Consider the following 17768-nt stretch of genomic DNA (forward strand, 5'->3'; position numbering starts at 1 on the left):
ATATCTATTGGTATTAGAGTTATATGTTTAGTCACACTAGGTTTAAACTGAGTTTTTCATAAGTCTAATAACTTGTACATGCCACATAGGGGTCTTGATTATTATAAATTGCGCTTGTGATTTTGATGCAACTTTATTATGTTTAAAATTGTCTTATTAGTATAGAGATGATAGATATTAAGGGATCTCTTCATGCAATTGACGAGGGGGCTTAAAGTAGAGTCTAGGGTTCTAGTAATAAGGTGCATAATAACCCTTCTTTCACCCCAGTTCAATATGTAGGGAAAACCATCAGGAATTGCCTATACAGAACTAAGGAGTATGCTTCCAAATGTTAACTACCATTTTAGATTGATTTCAACCTCGAGTAGCTGCTCCTGCTCCACATATTTTTATTTTTAAAGAGCTCAAGAGTTATAAATTTTAAAGGTGACACTATGATAATTCGATCGTTATTGGTTAAATGATACTAAGATATTATCAGATGGTATGAGATGCCGGGACGAAGAAAATCTTGATGGCGTGATGCGTTTATTGAAGGAGCAAATTAGAGTGTGGTGGAGTAATGCCACTATGCATGTTCCCCTGAACAAGTTAATTGGGAGTTTTTCAGATGGAATTTCGTAACAAGTATATTGGTGATCTTTTTTTTTTTACGAATGATGAGGGGATAATTTCTCAATCTGAATTAGGAAAACAAGATAGTTTGAGTATGAATGCGATTTTAATCGACTCAATCATTATGCAACTGAGTTGATTCCCACCGAGATGGACAATTTTGATTTGGTTTATAAATGGTTTGAAATTAAGGATGAAAGAGGTGTTTATTATGATAAACCTATATGTGTCTCAAGAAGTTGTGAATCGAGTCAAGGGTATAAAGCGTGCATGAGAAGAGAAAATGGCTGAAGATTGATGCCAGCAACGGAAAGGAAATTATGGGTCTACTCATTCGTTACCTCTTTTAAACAAGTTAAATATTCAAAATAACATAGCCAAGTTCCTTTTACACAATCAAACCAACCAGGAACATTTATGGAGAGATTGTTGGAAAAAATAGCGCAAACTAAGGCATTAGTAGTGACTAGAAAAATATAAAATGAAATCTATAAGCAAAGAACTGATCAATAGCGTCATGGTATTAATCACTGCCTTGGAAGCGAATTAGTCCCGGTGTGTGTAATCGCTACAATGGACGAACAACCCCCTGAGTTTAGCACAACTCTCCAAGAATTCGTACACCCGAAAACTGGAATGGACTTTAGATGGTATTGCTCTTCTCTTAAAACTCAAGGCGACACTCTGAACATGTTAAGGAGATTGTTTCTAAAACATTTTCTTAGGATATTAGAGAAATTTCTCTTGAGCTGCCATGTGAAATGGAAAAGTAAACATCCATTTATAGGCTCAACATAGGGGTAAAATAGTAAAAGATCCAATAGCAGTTACAAAATAATTAACTGTCATAAACATTATTCTAATGATCATAAACTATATTAAATATTTTGTAACAATTATAAATGGTAAAATATATTCTGATAAATAAATATTATACCGGTAGGATCTTTTCTAAAAAAAACAAATACGAATCGGATCGGATCACGCCAAATGATTCATACCCAATGTCAAATTCTTTGTATTGCCAATATTCCCACACTAATACAAAAGAATTCTTCTATGAAAACGAGAAATTTGAAGTTAAAAATCGAGAATGGCTATAGCAAAATTGATTGTTTAAGCACTAATGAATGTATCTTGAACTTGATGAGTAATTCTTCTCTTAGATAAGTGAACAAATCTTGAACTTTCTAGTATTAGGGTGAACTCATAACACACAACTAACTCTTTCATTCACTGAAGTCCTCGGTGTGTCTATAAAGTATACATACTAATGTGTATGTATGTATATAACCATCTTTTCTTAGGATTATAGTAAGTGTAGTAGGAAAAGGACCCAACATTTTTAATAGAGAGGTGACTAGTCTTTATCACTGACGTAGATAATTCATCTGACTTATCTCAACGTAAACCACACAAATATGAGCTATAAAATAATTACGAGCTTTTACAATAACTTATCCTTGCAATAAATAAGGTGAATTTCTTCAAGTTCATTTTAAACGACCCATGAAAACTATGGATAAGAAATCATTAAGAATAAATAGTCAACCTCTTTAATCGATGAATTCAATAAGTATTTCTAAAATAGGATCATTCAAACTCCCAGGATTGAATTCATTAAGAGCTTAAGAAAACTCATCATCTATAGCTGTAAGTTTATCAAGTCCTTTTGGAATAGGACTACTCACTCAGCACTGGGTTATGAACTTATTAAGAGGTAGATATGTCACACCCCAAAATAGGGTCTAAAATTCTTTTAAAAAAATTTTGAGGACTAAATTGAATTTAATTAAATTTGGGGAGCAAAGTGAAATTTTGATTAAATTTGGATCCAAATTCAGAAAACAACTAAAGATGGAGAACTATGGCATGGTTTTGTCATTTTCTTTTTTAAGGTTTATATAACCCAAAATAAGGAAAAATTAAATTTATTTTTTCTCTCTCCAAAATTTTCCTCTTTTAGAAAGAAATCTTTGATCGTCATTTTGTCGCCGATCGTTGCTCCATTTTTTACACCTCATGCACCATCGTGTTTCTTGTGTCGTCTCGAGTCCACTAATGTCCTTCTTATATCCGTTGTCGTCGGCATGTGAGGGGGTGAGGAAGATAAAGTTTTTGATGTTTTAAAATCGAGCTCTCTATCGTTCACCGTTGTGAACCGAGCTTGGTAAGTGTCACAAAACCCCTTAAACGCAATTAGAATTTTTTTAAAGAATTTTTTCGACCCCCTACAGCCCCGCACGCGCCGCCCCTACGCATGGAGAAAGTCCACCGGCTGGTGGACTGCTTAGAAATAACCTGTATCTAACCCGACCTGTGTCCAACCGTTAACCCGACCCGTGTCCGACTCGCCTGCCCGACCCGGTCCAACATGAACTGTTGACCGTTAACTTTGACCAAAAAGTCAAAATTCTTGAAAAGTCATTATTTATGTTTTTTATGTCCTGAGTCCGATTCCAAAGTTTGTTTTTCCAAATTCTAACCCAAAAACCCCAAATTGAGCCCGTTAATCCGAAAATTCTTAGTATTTTTAGCATTTTTAGTTATTTATTTGAGATTTGATTATGGAATTGATCCAAGAAGATATTTTTATGATGGTACTCATTTCACCTGACGAGGGTCAGTTAGGTCTGGTGTTTTCCGTCCGTCATACCCACTCAATTCGTAATCTACGAGAGTTACCAGTTTTTTTTCATAAATTATTTAAATAAAGATTAATATTATTCATATTAGGATTCTGATATAGATTTTTCGTTTTGTAGTATCTAGAGTTGCCGTTGATCGTGATCGACAGACTCAGTAGTAGGCTTCCTTATCAGACTACTTAGACCGATACATGTGTGTTTCCTGTTGGTGTTACATTACTATTTTCAACTATCTGTCTGAACTATTTGAGATTTATGATAATATTGAATATTTTTACGACACAATACCTAATTTTCTGAACATGATTTTTGATATCTGATTTACTGTATATTTCTGAAATGATCTTTAGATTATCGTATTTTCATATCTGATTTTTAAAAATGGAATATTTTCATGTTTTAATGGATAAATTTCATATTATATTGTTATATGGATTTTAATATTGTTTTAAATATGAAAAGAGTATCTAAATGAGATATGCGACTACCTAGATTTGTGCATAACGTTCATATCGGGTCTATGGGGTTACACTTGGTGGTATCAGAATTTCAGTTTTAAACACTCGAACTGTGGATAAGTCCAAAACTCGGGATTTTCAAGATATTTTCAAAAATTGTGTCACCTTATTTTTTGAGTTTAAATATATTCAAGATTCCTCAGGCTAGTCTAACTTAGGTTCAAATTCTTTATGTTGAGCCTTGAATATTTACTCGATGAGTGCGACTAGAGGTCGTAGGCCAGGCCGTGGCCGTGGTCGAGGGTGAGCGACTTGACCTTCTGTTACGATAGACAATTTATGTCACCTCAAGATCCTTCTGTCCCATATATAGATCCGTCTATTTCTAGAAATAATTCGGTTACGCCTACGAGAAACTCTCCCGTTACTGAGAACGAGGAAATTGACATGGATGAGGACTCCATTAATAGAGTTATCTTTCGCATGTTTCGGAGAAATGCTAGAGTTCCTAGTAACTTGTATGTGGTCGATATTTTGAAGTTTTGTGTAGCTACTAGAGTAGTTCTGTTTATGAGGGTCTTAATATCCCAGTTGAGAATATTAAGAGTTTGGTGATAGTTTAGAGTCTCGTAGGTCAGTACATAGAGTTAAATCATATTTATAAAGGATATCTTATAGAGATCTATAGGGAGATCTTTCTGGCCTTTCTGATGAGTTACCTTTAGAGTTAGGAGTTTGGAGTTTGATTTTTGGCATGGATTGGATTGGTTGATGTGCATCGAGTTAATCTCGATTGTAAAACCAAAAGAGTTGTTCTGAAGACTCTGGATAATCAAAAGATTGTGATGATCGGGGAACGTCGTTGATTCCTAACGAATATTGTGTCTACTTTGGTAGCTGAGAGGATGATCAGAAACGGTTCCGAGGCATTTCTTGCTTATATTATGGATACTAGGAGTTCTCGATCTGACATTGAAGGCATCTGGATTGTTAAGGAATTTTCTGAAATTTTTCCTGTAGAGTTGCTTGAATTGTCACTAGATAGAGAAGTGAGTTTGAAATTGAACTCTATTATGGTTCCACCCCGGTTTCGATGGCTCCTTACCGTATGAACCCAAAGGAGCTTAAGGAACTAAAAGTCCAACTCCATGAGTTGTTGGATAGATGATTTATTCGACCCAGTGTATCACCATGGGGAGCCCCAATTCTTTTTGTTAAGAAGAAAGATGAGACATTGAGACTCTATATTGATTATAGGAAACTGAACAAGCTTACGATTAAAAATAAATATCCTCTTAAAATGATTAATGATATGTTAGACCAATTTCGAGGGGCTTCTATTTTTTTAAAGATAGACTTGAGGTTTGGTTATTACCAACTCAAGGTGAAAGATTTTGATGTCCCAAAGACTACTTTTCGTACTCGGTATGGCCATTACGAGTTTTTAGTGATGTCATTCGGGTTAACTAATGCCCATGTTGCTTTTATGGATATGATGAATCAGATGTTTCAACCCTATATGCACTAGTTTATGGTTGTGTTTATTGACGACATACTGGTTTATTCTCTAACTGAAGTAGAGCATGATGAGAACTTAAGGATTGTTTTGCAGAATCTAAGGGAAAATAAGTTATACGACAAGTTGAGCAAGTGTGAGTTCTGGCCCAGTGAAGTGACTTTTCTTGGACATATCGTTTCTGCTGAGGGTAACCGGGTGGATCCGAGTAAAGTAAAGGCTATTCTGAACTGGAAGTAACCCAAGAACGTCTCTGAGATCTATAGTTTCTTGGGCTTAGCTTGTTACTGCCATCGTTTCGTTGAGGGGTTCTTCATTATTGAAGCTCCTCTAACAAAAATATTGAGGAAATATGTTCTATTTGTCTGGTCTGAGGCCCAACAAGCTAGCTTTGAGAAACTGAAGATTGTTCTGACTCAAGCCCCAGTGTTGATTCAGCTTAAGTCTGGGAAAGATTTTGCTATACACTAAGCTTCTCATTCTGTATTAGGATATGTTTAATACAAGATGGGAAGGTTGTCCCTTATGCGCCACATCAAATAAAGTCGTATGAGCGCAACTATCCCAGTCATGATCTAGAGTTACATGTCGTGGTTTCTTCTTTGAAGATCTAGAGACACTATCAATATGGAGAAAAGTGTTATATCTATACCGATCATAAGAGTTTGAAGTATCTACTTACTCATAAAGAGTTGAATTTGAGACATAGTCCCTGGTTGGATCTTCTAAAAGACTATGATTATGAGATAGAGTATCATCCAGGGAAGGCTACTGTGGTGGCCGACGCCTTGAGCCGCAAGGCGATATCTGATATGAGAGTCTTGTTCACCAGCTTTAGTTTATTTGATAACGTCATTCTGTTAGCAGAGTTGTAAGTTAAACCCACTTTGGCTGAGGAGATTAAGTCCAAACAGCTCCTTGATAGCTATTTGCTTCCTATTATTGAACAGGCTGAGTAGGATCGAGTTTAGAGTATACTTTAGATCAGGATGGTATTTTGTGCTTTCACAATCGTTATTGTGTCCCTAATGATGATGAGTTGAGACGAGTTATTCTTCATGAGGCCCATATATTCCTTATTATGCATCATGGTGGGGATAAAATGTACAAGAAAGAGCGCTACTTTTGGACTGGTATTAAGAAGAATTTTTTTGATTTTGTGGTGAGGTGTCTGACTTGCCAGCAGGTTAAGGTAGAGCACCAGCATCCGTCTGGATTGCTACAGTTAATTAAGATTCCTGAGTGGAAATGGGAGCGTATTACGATAAACTTCGTTACTGGTCTTCCTCTGACTCCTTCCAAAAAGCATTTTGTTTGGGTGATTATTGATCACTCACCAAGTCAACTCACTTTATCCCTGCTCAGATTAATTATTCTCTGGACAAGCTGGCTAGATTGTCCATTTCTGAGATCATTAGAATTATGTTGTTCCATTTTCTATCATATCTGACCGAGATCTGAGGTTCACTTCCAGTTCTAGAAGGCTTTGCACGAGGCTCTGGGTACTCGTTTGAATTTCACTACAACTTTTACCCACATATTGATGGTCAGTCTAGTGAGTGATCCAGGTGCTGCAGGATATGTTACGGGTTGTGTGATTGACTTCCAGTAGTTGGAAGATTCTTGTCCTTAGTTGAGTTTGTTTACAATAATAGTTACCAAGCAATTATTCGCATGGCACCGTACGAGGCTCTGTATGGACGTTGTTATCGTACTCCTATATGTTAAATAGAGTTGCATAATAGAAAGACATTGAGTCCATAGCTAGTTTAAGAGACTGAAGTTACTGTTAGATTGATTTGTGACATCTAAGAAAGGTGTTCGATAGGCAAGTCATATGCAAATCAACGACAGAATGATATCATGTTTGAGGTTGGGGATCATGTCTTCTAAAAGTATCTCTGTGGAAGAAAGTCTTAAGATTTGGATGTAAGGGTAAATTAAGCGCGATATTTATTGGGTCGTATCATTTCTGAAGAAAGTCGGACCTATGCTTATCAGATTGAGTTGACTCCCCAGCTCAGTCACATCATGATATTTTCCATATATCCATGTTGAGGTGACATCGTCTAGATCCAGGCACATCATTCATGTTGAGAGGTAGAGTTGACACCTGATTTTTCCTATGAGGAGGGGCCTCGTTCAAATTTTAATTCAGGATGAGAGAGTTCTTCGGAATAGGTGTATTTCGATAGTCAAAGTTAATGGAGTAATCGTGGCCCCTCAGAAGCTATTTGGGAGACATTGGAGTCAATGGAAGCTCGATTTCCGCATCTGTTTACATCAGGTAAATTTTGAGGACGAAATTTCTTTTAAGGGGGGAAATTTGTTATACCCCAAAAGAGGGCCTAAAATTCTCTTTAAAAAAATTCAAGGACTAAATTAAATTTTAATTAAATTTAGGGACCAAAGTGAAATTTTAATTAAATTTGAATCCAAATTTGGAAATAAACTAAAGATGGAGGACCTATGGCATTATTTTTCCATTTTTTAAGGGTTTATATAACCCTAAAATCAGAAGAAAAAAATTAAATTTTTTTTTCTCTTTCTCCAAAATTTTCCTCTTTTAGAAAGAAATCTTTGATCGTCATTTCGTCACCAATCGTTGCTCTGTTTTCGACACCTCCTGCACCATCGTGTTCCTTGCGTCGTCCCGAGTCCATCGACGTCCTTCTTGTCTCTGTTGTCACCGACGTATGAGTGGGTAAGGAAGATAAAGTTTTCGATGTTTCGAAATCGAGCTCTTTATCTTTCACCATTGTGAACCGAACTTGGTAAGTGTCTCAAAACCCCTTAAAACGCAATTAGAAATTTTTAAGAATTGTTCGACCCCCTACAGCCACGTACGAGCCCACTTGGTGTTGGGAAATTGCGCCTGGTGGACTGCTTGGAAATGACCCATGTCTGACCCGACCTATTCCGACCCGCCTCCGACCCGACATGAACTGTTGATCGTTGAATTTGTCCAAAAAGTTAAAATTTTTGAAAAATCATATTTTATGTTTTTCACGTCTGGAGTCCGATTTCGAAGTCTATTTTTCCAAATTCTGACTCAAAAGCCTCAAATTGAGTCCGTTAATAAAAAAAAATGCTTAGTATTTTTAGCATTTTTGCTTTTATTTGATATTTGATTATAGAATTGATCCAAGAAGATATTTTCATGAAGGTACTTGTGTTTCACCTGACCGAGGGTCAGTTAGGTCTGGTGTTTTCCGTTTGTGAGACCTTCTCGATCCGCATTCTACGAGAGTTACTCGCAGGTTTTCGTAAATTATTTAAATAAAAGTTAATATTATTCATATTAGGATTCCTATATAGATTTTCTGATTCGTAGGATCTAGCGTTGTCGCTGATCGTGATCAACAGACTCAGTAGTAGGCTTCTTTGTCAGACTACTCAGATCGATACAAGTGTGTTTCATGTTGGTGTTACATTACTGTTTTCAACTATCTGTCTTAACTTTTTGAGATTTCTAATAATACTGAATATTTTTACGACACAATACCTGATTTTTTGAAAACGGTTTTTCTTATATATGATTTAATGCATATTTCTGATATGATCTCTAGATTACCGTATTTTCGTATTTGATTTCTAAAAATAGAATATTTTCATGTTTAATGGATAAATTTAATATTATATTGTTATATGGATTTAACGTTGTTTTAAATATGAAAAAAAGTCTCTGAATACGATATGTGACCGATATGTGACCGCCTAGATTTGGGAAAAATCTAGGTTGGGTCTAGGGGTTAGATATTCAACCAAAATCGGTAAATTCATCAAGTTTTTCTCGCTATGAGCACTCAAAGTTTGGGCAATGAATTTATTAAGAGCAATAAATCATGAGTTTATTTTTATTTTTCAATTTTGAAATATCATTTTTATATTTTAAAAACTTCTCATAATCCGAAACCAACCCATTATATTCCTCTAATAACTCATCATAAGATAAATCATCTAAATCAAATGAGTTAGAGGTTATCTTAGAATCTTCCCCGAATGCCATCAAGCACAAGTTTGCTACTTCTTGTTCCTCTTCACTGGAACCTTCTTCATCGCTCCATGTATCTACGTGAGCCTTGTGCTTATTCTTTGATTGACCCTTTCTCTTCAATTGTGGGCAATCATATTTAACATGCCTCGATTTTTTGCATTCATAGCAAATGATCGGGTCATTTTCTTTTGGTTCATTTTTGAAGCCTTCACTTCGTTTGAATTTTCTTCCTCGGTTAGGCCTTATCATTTTTCTGAACCGTTTGGCAAACAATGTCATTTCCTCGTCGTCATCATCTTCATCCGAATCACTCTCATCTTTTGTTGATTTGAGAGCAACTCCCACGTTCTTCTTCTTCTCCGTCTCTTTCTTTGTCTCGTCTTTTTTCTCAAGGTCTTTCTCTTCTTTAAGCATCATTTCATGCGTGAGGAGAGAGCCAATAAGTTCATCGAGGGTCAAGGATTTTAAGTTCTTAATCTCGATGATCGTCGTCTTCTTTGATTGTCAAGCTTTTGGAAGAGAGTAAACTAACTTCCTTACAAGCTTGTCATTTGGAATGATTTCTCCATATAATTTGAGACTATTGACGATCGTGGAGAATCTATCCGTCATAGCTTTAACATCTTCATCCGGTTTCATCCTGAAATTTTTATAGCTATGAGGTAGAAGACTAATTTTAGATTCTTTTACCTCGTTTGTGCATTCATGAGTGACTTGTAGTTTGTCCCATATCTCATTGGCAGTTGTACAAGATGAAACTCTCCCGTATTCGTCCGGTTCAAGAGCACAAAAAATAATATGAATAGTTTTGGAGTTGAGCTGGAATATTCTTGTCTCTCTCATTCACTCCACAATCTTGGATGAGTGGAAGGTTTGATGTATCTATCTTCTATGATATTTCATGCTCTCATGTCGCTTGTTTGAATGAAATACATCATTATATTCTTCCAATAGACATAATTAGCTCAATTGAAGAAAATAGGCTTGTTGACGGGCAATGAATCAAGACCGAAGTCGGAGTTTAAAGTAGAGGTCATTGATGACTTGATTATCGATGTAACTCTTCCCCGAATCGACTCGAGAGGCGATTAAACCTTCAAATGAGTGAGGCTCTGATACCAATTGTTGAGTTAATCGATCGATGGAATAGGCTAAGAGGGGGTGAATTGGCAATTAAAATTTTGGTGGAAACTTTTGCAGAAAATTGAAAGAAGTTGCACAGCGATTTAGAGTGGTTTGACTTTCTTTACCAAAGTCTACGTCCACTACCTTAGCTATCAACATTAAGGATTTTCCAACAAATTCACTAATTTGTTTTTTCTTTTGAGGACAAAGAGATAGCCTTATAACTCCCTCAAGAATATACCCCAATTCTTGAGAACACTCTTTCTCAAAGAGAAAATTACAAATTTACAAACTTACAAGGAAATCCTCACAAGGTAGATTGTTTGCACAATTCTAGAACAAAGAAAAGAACACTAAACAATGAATACAATTGAGTACAAGTAGTGTTCTTGAAAGCAAAATGAATATTGAATGAAAAATAGGCTTGAAGTGCTCAAACAATGAGTTTGATGCTTTCTCTTTGATTCTCACTTGATTCTAGTTTCTTGTTGTTTCTTGTTGTTTCTTGTTTTTGATCAATGACTTCTAAGCTTGTTTAAATACTCATTCAATTGATTCTGAACGTTGGGGATGATTAGTGGAGTTAATAGAGCCGTTTAAGTGTGAAAACAATTAATAAAATCAGTTGGGAGTGTCAGTGTATCGGTGCATACACAATGTGCATCGGTGCATCAAGTGTAAAATTCAAATATTTTGACCGTTGGAACACTTAGTGCATCGGTGCACTAAGTGTGCATTGATGCATAGAATGCATTCGATGTTTCAAAATAGCCTGAGCACATCGATGTATGTCTTGTGCATCGATGCATCAAATGCATTCGATGTTTTCATAAAACCCTGAGTGCATCGATGCATGGTATGTGCATCGATGCATAAAATGCACTCGATGTTCAATTTATTCAATGGTGCATAGATACATGGATTGGTGCATCGGTGCATCCCTTTGAAAAATTGATTTTAGCCTTGATTTTGGTTCAAAATACTTTGTGAAAATTGTTTCAAAAATATATTAATTATAAAACACAATTTTACACATTTAATAAGGTTTGAAATCGATCTTAAAAGACTTTGAGTAATAATTTGATATTCGATTAATTAAATCGAATATACTTATAAAAATATTTTGTAAAATCTTAAAATTCATTTATACTTGGTTTGTTATATCGAAACATCAAATGTTTTCAACATAATGTCTATTTGTCTGTCTCAGTTTTCAAATGTGTGTTTTTTCCTTTACATACTTTACATGCATCATGGCTTGGAACTGTACTGGCCTGATCTAAAATGAGGCTGCAAAATCTTCTGTAGAATAGGAACTTTTTGTGGGAAACCGTTCTGCTCTCAAGTGGTTACCTTTCTTATCATTGTTATATTTTTTCCTCAATTTGTTTTGTACTTTTCAGGCTTTGTTGCCCGCTATCCTTTAAAGTTCAAAATCTTAGAAGGTAATTTCAATTTACTTGCTCTTTTTCCGGTTTAATATCTGGTTTCAGTGTATGTGTCCTTAATTGGGAACAGTTGCTAAATCTTCACTTGAGACTTAAGTTTGACGTGAGTGAAACTTTTGTGAAAGTAAAAAGACTAGATTCACTTCTTTTAAACAATTGCATGAGCGCAGGAACTATTCTTACTTAACCTGTCAGGGAAAGTAGAACTTTTTTGTGGTGTATCTCAATTAAAGTCTGTTTTTGACATTGAAAAATTATATTTTCTAACATTTGTTGGTGCAGGTGTATTTCTATGAATTCGTATTTCATATTTTCCATGCTTCAGGTGCGCGAGAGTACATTTTCTCCACTATTTTACACTTTGAAGAGGTGAGGTAATTTCGAAGAGAACATGCTCAAAATGCTATAATTATTAATTGTTCTGCAGGCATTTGAACCTCCTTTAGATATTAGCCAGGATGTGGATGGTTGTGAGGATCCACACCCAGAAAACATTGAACATGAACATTGCAATTCTGAGGAGAGAAATGCATCCTCTTGTTGTTCTGCATCAACCAGTGGAAGAATGTGTTGTTCCAACCATGCTCAAGCTTGTTCTCGGGAAAGAAGCTGTGCCTGACCAATCCACAGCACAGGTGACCATTCACAGGGCCTTTTGAAATATATTTATAGTATAATAAGTATCAAAATTCCACCACTGGATTGGTTATTTATTTTTTCGTTTAGAAATTTGACTTTTGTAGATAGCTGCAGGAGGTGCAAAGTGAACATCAACATGTGCCCATCTCTGGAAGCAGTGCTGGAGAAGTGGAAAATAACAAAGACATATCTGCATGTTGTGGAAATGATGTCATCGATAGCAATGGGAATGTAATACTTCTTTATTCTTTACATGCTGTTTATCTTAAGCCAAGAAAAATGAAATGTTGGATGTTGGCATGATGAAAATTTAGTTTTGCATTGTAAAATGTGCTTAAATATCACAAGTTAGTAAATTAGGTGTGGCATTTTTACCAAAAATAAGAAAATTAGGGGTGCAGCTTCTGATATATCATATTTATTCTGCAACCCTGCATGTGGCGCAATTATTTGGTGCACAATTCCCTATTCTAATTGTAGCATTTATCTCTCCCCTACCCCAGTACAAGACAAAATATTGTTTTACCCTGATTTTTATAGTTATATTTCTATATTATTTAGGACTAGGGAAATTTATGTGTTTTTCTATCTACATCCTCATCCCCTCCTCTCTTTTTTATTATATTCCAAGATGTGTATAAACTTGGTGAACTAGTTCTTGTCTGGAGTAGTTACTGTCTGTTTGATCAAAATATATTTATCAATGCATACAAGTACTCCTACTGACACAACTTTGGACATTTAGGAAGTTTCCCTTTCTAGAGGGACATAAATATTTAATAAAATAGAATTTCTTAACCACCATTTGGACCAAGATGACGCTAGATATATGAGAGTTATATGGGCTGCATTGGCATCTTATGAAAAGATGTCTATCTCTTTTTTCTAATGCTATTCCCTATCATTCTCTTGTGTTTTTGCCAATGTTAGTTGGAAATTTTCGGAACAAGTGATTCTGCAATGCTGCTGTATTTGAAGAAGAGAGAAAGACTGATATTTGACTTCTTCCAGATCTTGTATTGGCTAATTTAGAAACAAGCATTTCGTGCCTTTCTTTGACATCAATGCTTCTAATTTGTTAAGTGTGATATTCAACTATTTTCTTGCCATTCTATCCGAACTATCACTGTCTATCTTGTTTTAAATTCAGATGTTTTCATCTCCACATGACTGGTTGGATCCATCGTTGCAGTTGAATGTTCCATTGGTTGATGTTGACAAGGTTTGTTGGTGTTCCTGCTGTTAAGTGTGTTGAATTGAATTGTTTGTCCTAAGAATTTTTATGCAGTCTCTAGTACATCCGTTTGTTTTATCTCTTAAAACATTGTGCTAATGTCATATAAGATACTCTTTTTCTAACTTGCACTTTGCTGCCATGGTTAGAAATTTGGTTTGGAATTTTTGACATGAAGTATGTTTAGTTGTTAAACTTACTGTATTTATGCAAAAAAAAGTTTCATAAATTCATAATGCATGTCTACTTTTTTTTCTTCAGGTCCGTTGCATAATAAGAAATATAGTTAGAGACTGGGCAGCAGAGGTATTACTTTTTATATGTTATTTTAATTGATTATCAAGTTTGGAGTTGGTTTGGATGATTCAGTGCAAACTGTTCCTTCTTGTATGGTTCTTTCGGTACATGTGGAATTATTACTTTATTAGGGAATGAAAGAACGTGATCAGTGCTATAAGCCCATTCTTGAAGAACTTGATGCTTTATTTCCCAATCGATGCAAAGAGAGGTCAAATCTTTAACTTTTTACTTTGGACTTTGTCTCTTCATACACTGCAAAAATTCATACTTCTTTCCTGTCTAATGATTGTTGTGATACAGTGATAGCATTATTTTCAATTTTGGTATGAAAATGCATTTTTCCCTCCGAGTCTAGCAAACCATTAATATTGTTTTAATTTTGGGAGTAGCACCTTATAGGCAGCAAGCTTCCTGGTTGTATAAGAATGCAATAACTGATGAGAAATCCAGATATTTTTCTGTATTTGTGTTTTGTGGCATGTGATTGTACATGTGATTGCATTCTGTTTTACTAGTATAGTAAAACAATATATTTTGTTTTACAGCCCTCCTGCATGTTTAGTTCCTGTGCTGGACTTGGGCGGCTTGCCTAGAGATTTCATGCCTTGGTATGTATTTTATGTCAAACTGTTACTTCTTGACTTGAAGGAGACTACTATGTCTTTTAAAATTTCTTATTTTATAAAACAGGTTTCATAAGTCAAGGAAACGAATTTTCATACTACACGATGATATGTTCAAGTTTTATTCTTAATCAGTAAGAACTTTCCATCTATGCATACTAAATTTCTTGAAACAAATGGAGATTCTACTACTATATCCTTTCTTTCTCCAAGGGGTATAGAATTTATTTTTTCTATTCATTCCCAGTACTGAGACAACTGGACAATGGACAATATATCCTTGGATCCACAGCAATTGCAATTCACGTTCAGACAATGATCAACTTCGTCCCGTTTCGATACAGATATTCTTCCAGCAAGGTATTAAACCACTGATTGTTTCTATGAAGCCTTTACAAGTTTATGTTTTCTACTTTGTCTTGAAATGTTCTGTGCAATATGCCTTCTAAGTCTACTCCGGTGCTTAGGAGAAGCTTTTCTGCAATGACGATCAATCGTAATTAACTTTTAGTTTTATTCTTTATAAACTCCTAGACCTTAGTGATGGAAAATGGCCTTAAAAATTATGTTGATTCAATAAATGGTCTATATTTCATATTATTTATGTGAATTGCTTAGTTGCCGTTTGCTTTTCTGGTTGCTGGCAGTGTGGGGTTACTGAAGGATTTTCTATGTGTGGTGGGGATTTTGTTGAAGTCTATAACGATTCCAGCCAGATCGGTAAAACTACTAGCACTTTTTATGCCTATGAATCCTTTCCACATGACCACATGTTCTCTGCGTATTGCGATTTTTGTCTATTGAATAAGAATGTTGTAATATACGACACTTATTCATTAATAATTCATCCAGTGATGGAACATAGTCACTAATCCTTCAGTGGAGGAGGTTTTTGTGTTGGCTACAATACATTGCACTCTTGGAGTGTATTTTGTAAAGTTGTCAGCTTATGTATATACATTATACATACACTCACTCTAGATGTACTGTATATGTTTACCTGATTGTAAAACCTTATGGATATATGAGCTGTCTTCAGGAGTCTGGGATGCTGTAGTGACTTGTTTCTTTATTGACACGGCACACAACATCATTGAGTACATTGAAATCATATCCAGAATTTGAAGGAGGGCGGGTGAGTTACCCTTAACTCTCTTTTTCAGTTTCCTTAGTTTAGTCATTTTATTTCACATCGCTTTGAGCTGGTTTAAAGTTATAACAATCGGTTCGATGGCAGGTTTGGATAAACTTGGACCTCTGCTGTATCACTTTGCAGACATGTACGGTCAGGAAGAGTAAGTTGTATTATGAACACTTCTATGCCAAAACACTATTGCCTATTGGTTGATCTTAATGTTGATCCACTCACCCCAGTTATGGGTGTAATTGAGCCAAACCTAAGCAGTAAGAAGCTTGAATTGAGGTTGACTTGACATTCGACATCTGGCTTGAGTTTGATTTCAGATTAATCAAACTTGAGCATGTTCATTGGTTCATTGTCTTAAACATGAGCTTGATTCTCATGCCCTGCCTCAAACTTGATATTGTGCACAATATGAGCAAAAATTGAGACTTTTATCACTAATTAAACTAAAGTATGCAATAAAAAAGCCCAATTAGGCTTGTGAGCCACTCGGGCTGTGGACTTTTGGATACTTAAACTTGGTGACTACTACTTGTCTTCCTCGCTTACCTTTTTTCTCTCCTTTTCCGCCTTTAGGAGATGTCTATTGAATTGAGTTTGGAAGATGTAAAGAAGACTGCTTTGATTATGGTTGAGTTAGAGGTAACTTTGTACACACTTTTTGTTCTTATTTGTTGTACCTTAAAGATTTGTCTGATTAATTTTTGTCAATCTGGAATGACTGTGATTTATACTATACATTCTCATGACTGCAGAAAGAACAAACCGTGGAGACAACCTATACTACTAATCCTCGATCCTGATGCAAGTAAGTTTTTAATCTTGGCTCTCTGTTAAATTCCATTTCTGTCATGCTTTATCTTGTTAAATCTTAAATGGAAATGATGCTCTTCTTCTATAGTGATCTCCAAAACGGGTATAAATGTCATAATCTTCTTGTAATGAAACATCAAAGCTTTAATATTCATAATCAACTATTCATCAATTCCTGTTTGCCAATGCTTGCATGTGCTTCAGTCGATTATGTCGACAAAGACACCAAGAGCACTGAACCCGAGTTTTGCACTTATAGCTGTCTCAGATAATGTTATTGCATGGTTAAATGAGTGTCCTAAATTTACTTTCTGATTATGTTCTTTGCAGACCATTACCATGCTGCGTTTTGGACAATGCGAAAGAGAAAAACTTCAACATAGCATGCAAGGGATGATACGCGTTCCTTTATTACATACTCTAGGTTATATTTTCATTTGGATTTTCTATCTATAAACATGAGTTTTTCTGATATTAACATACTCTCAGGTTAGTTTGGATTATTACAAAACGTAAACTGTCATTTTTACTACCACTTCTTGATAAATATAGATTTATGCAATCAGCTTTTATAACTGTTCTCCCTGTATAAAAGCAACCATGAATTAGAAGAAAACATTTTAGGGTTCAATATGAAATATAAATTTGTAGAGAAGAAATATGCAAGTTATCACTTGAGAAAATTTATGATTCTATTTTTTAAGATTAAATTATTTGTTTATTTGATCAGTGCATCTTAGTTGCTTATATCCCCTTTTTAATTATTATTTTTAAATATGATTGAAATTAGAAAAACGAGTAGAAGTATCGACAAAATGACGATCTGTTTTAATATTGAAAAACTCCTCTTGGAAAAAAAAACGGGGATGGAAAAATCATAGGGTGCCTTGAAATGTAACGAAGCTTAAATATAAGGATATGCCATTCGATGATCAGTTAGGCATGTGTTGATTTTAGTTACATAACAAACAAGTTGACATGAACTTTTATGGTAACTTTAGAGGGTCAATTTCCCTATTCATACTATATGAATATGGGTTTATTTATAATTAGTACCGGGCAGTGTTTCTTAAATTAGTATTTGAATTTTTTCTTCTCAAATTAGCATATGAACTTAAAAAGAATTCACAAATTGGTATTTGGATTTGAATTTTTTAATTGATACATGATGTTGATAGGGATGGACCAAGGAGTGGGGAGGGTAG

General features: G+C 35.1%; 1 long non-coding RNA gene and 1 pseudogene across 1 annotated transcript; both read left to right on the top strand.

Moving 5' to 3' along the window:
• The first annotated feature begins 12142 nt into the window (after positions 1–12142).
• LOC120171179 lies at positions 12143–15741 on the top strand (annotated as a pseudogene).
• Positions 15742–15842: 101 nt separating this feature from the next.
• Positions 15843–16927, top strand: LOC120171182. Its single transcript, XR_005520854.1, has 4 exons — positions 15843–15908; positions 16327–16392; positions 16506–16562; positions 16894–16927. It is a non-coding gene; the product is annotated as an uncharacterized LOC120171182 (long non-coding RNA).
• Positions 16928–17768: the final 841 nt, after the last annotated feature.

This window comes from Hibiscus syriacus, unplaced genomic scaffold, assembly GCF_006381635.1.
Source record: "Hibiscus syriacus cultivar Baekdansim isolate YM2019G1 unplaced genomic scaffold, ASM638163v2 tig00111812_pilon, whole genome shotgun sequence".
NCBI classification, from domain to species: domain Eukaryota; kingdom Viridiplantae; phylum Streptophyta; class Magnoliopsida; order Malvales; family Malvaceae; genus Hibiscus; species Hibiscus syriacus.